At 50.3% G+C, this 3,002-nt stretch overlaps 1 pseudogene; it reads left to right on the top strand.

Annotated features, from left to right (window-relative positions):
* The first annotated feature begins 200 nt into the window (after positions 1-200).
* Positions 201-401, top strand: LOC139279096 (U2 spliceosomal RNA; annotated as a pseudogene).
* The last annotated feature ends 2,601 nt before the right edge of the window (positions 402-3,002 follow it).

Genomic DNA, 3,002 nt, shown 5'->3' with positions numbered 1-3,002 from the left:
ATTTCAGATTTCCAGCATCCGTAGTATTTTACTTTTGTAAGGAGATATTAGGACAGATGAACAAAAACTTGGTCAAAGAGGTAGGTTTTAAGGAGCATCTTAAAGGAAGAGAGGCAAAGAGGTTTAGGGAGAGAATTCCAGAGCTTGGGGCCCAGCCAGCTGAAGGCACGGCCACCGATGTGGAGCGATTAAAATCATGAATCGCTTCTCGGCCTTTTGGCTAAGATCATGCGTAACTGACCTGACAGGGGAGTAACCATGATCCCAACGTGGTTCTCCCTGGATCAGGAAGGTGGTTCTCCTATGCTTTTTGGAAATAGGAGGTGTGTGGGGGGCCTGACCCATCCACCTCCATGGCACGAACCTGGTATTGCAGTACTTCCAGGAACGGTGCAGTGGCTCTAGGCCTTTTGGCTAAGAGCATTAGCGCAGGGTGATCCTTGATGTGTGCAAGGTGACCTCTGGCGTTTGTGATCTGACAAAGAATTGGAAAGATTGGCTACGAAAAATTTAATAAAAAAAGATTAAAATCATGAATGAGCAAGAAGCCAGAATTGGAGAAGTGCAGAGATCTTGGAGGGTTGTAGGGCTGGAAGTGATTACAGAGATAGAGGGTGGACAGGGGAGTGGGGCGAGGACTGGTGGTGAGGCCAAAGAGTGATTTATAAACTAGGGTGAGAATTTTGAAATTGAGGCGTTGCTGGACCGGGAGCCGATGTAGGTCAGTGAGCACAGGGGGTGATGGGTGAGTGGGACTTGGTGCGAGTTAGGACACGGGTCAGCGAGCACAGGAGGTGATGGGTGAGCGGGACTTGGTGCGAGTTAGGCATGGGGCAGTGAGCACAAGGGGTGATGGGTGAGTGGGACTTGGTGCGAGTTAGGACACGGGTCAGCGAGCACAGGAGGTGATGGGTGAGTGGGACTTGGTGCGAGTTAGGCATGGGGCAGTGAGCACAGGGGGTGATGGGTGAGCGGGACTTGGTGTGAGTTAGGACATGGGGCAGCGAGCACAGGGGCTGATGGGTGAGTGGGACTTGGTGCGAGTTAGGACATGGGGCAGCGAGCACAGGGCGTGATGGGTGAGTGGGACTTGGTGTGAGTTAGGACATGGGGCAGCGAGCACAGGGGGTGATGGGTGAGTGGGACTTGGTGCGAGTTAGGACACGGGGCACAGGGGGTGATAGGGGAGCGGGACTTGGTGCGAGTTAGGACATGGGGCACAGGGGTGATGGGTGAGCGGGACTTGGTGCGAGTTAGGACACGGGTCATCAAGCACACTGGGTGATGGGTGAGTGGGACTCGGTGCGAGTTCGGACACGGCGCTGAGTTTTGGATGAGCTGAGGTTACTGAGGGTGGACGGCCGGCCAGGAGGTGAGTGGAATAGTGCAGAGATTAGGAGGTGAGATATGGAAGAGGAAAGAGGAGATAACTTGGGGAATTATCCCCTTTATACTCAAATCTATTATTCACCAGTTAATGAGCATAGGTGTCAGGGAGAAAGAGATTGTTAAGTAATTTTTTTGGGATAAGCATATTGTCTTTACAGAGACTGAGGCCCCATTAATTCTGTGATTTTCCTGGTAATTTCCAATGTCCTCTGATACCTTTAGCCGTGTAACTGGCAGTTTTTTTATGCTGAATATTGTAAATGCAGCCTGGGGGGACTTGTTAAATGACAACCTATTTCTGGATGAGGTTTCTTTCCAGTATTACTTACTCCATCTTATCTTTACAGCTAAAATGCTAAGTGGAATCACCCCTGTACTTGCTGACCTACTTTGTTAGCTATGGCTCAGTGGGCAGCACTCTCTCTCGCCTCTGAGTCACCAAGTCGTGGGATCAAGTCCCACTCCAGGGATTTGAGCACAATAAATCCAGGCTGACACTCCCAGTGCAGTGCTGAGGGAGCGCTGCACTGTCGGAGGTGCTGCCTTTTGGATGAGACTTTAACCCAAGGCCCCATCTGCTCTCTCAGGTGGATGTAAAATCCCATGGCACTATTTTGAAGAAGAGCAGGGGAGTTCTCCCCGGTGTCCTGGGGCCAATATTTATCCCTCAATCAACATCACTAAAACAGATTATCTGGTGATTATCACATTGCTGTGAGTGGGAGCTTGCTGTGCGCAAATTGGCTGCTGCGTTTCCCACATTACAATAGTGACTACACTCCAAAAGTACTTCATTGGCTGTAAAGCGCTTTGGGACATCCGGTGGTTGTGAAAGATGCTATATAAATCCAAGTCTTTCTTTCTATTGGCTCTCGGTCCAGCAACACTTTGAATTTAAAATTCTTATCCTTGTGTTCAATTCCCTCCGTGGCCTCGCCCCTCCCAATCTGTCATCTCCCCCAGCCCTACAACCCTTCGCGATCTCTGCCCTCTCCAAGTCTGGCCTCCCTAATTTTCATCGCTCCACCATTGGCGGTCGTGCATACAGCTGCCAAGGCCCCAAGCTCTGGAACTCCTTCCCTAAATCTCTCCGCCTCTCTTACCTCGTTCTCCTCCTTTAAGACGCTCCTTAAAACCTACCTCTTTGACCAAGATTGTGTGCACATGTCCTGATATCTCCTTATGTGGCTCGGTGTCAAATTCTGTTTGATTACGCTCCTGTGAAACATCTTGGGACATTTTACTACATTAAAGGCGATACATAAATACAAAGTTGTTTTTATTGGAATATGCGAGGGGAAAGTTCCGGATATCTCAGTCGGCATGCCCAGGTCAGAGGTTATGGGCAGCCCTGGGTGAGGGAGGGGGAATGTCAGCAAGGGTTTCCCACTCCTCATATCCTCGTGTCTCCCTGTGGAAAGGCTTCAGGTAAGGGTGAGGTCAGTCCCGGTATAGGATATCTCCGCGGTGAAGTACCTTGCCAACGCTCACGGTCAAAGTCCACACGTGAAGAATGGCTGCCTTCAGGAACAGAGGACACTCCTGTACCCAGCTGGGCTGTTTGTTTTAATTCTTCCTCGGGGTGTGAGTGCTGCTGTCAAGGTCAGCATTTA

Source organism: Pristiophorus japonicus, chromosome 13 (assembly GCF_044704955.1).
Source record: "Pristiophorus japonicus isolate sPriJap1 chromosome 13, sPriJap1.hap1, whole genome shotgun sequence".
Taxonomy (NCBI): Eukaryota; Metazoa; Chordata; class Chondrichthyes; family Pristiophoridae; genus Pristiophorus; species Pristiophorus japonicus.
This window is presented reverse-complemented; position numbering and strand designations above follow the sequence as displayed.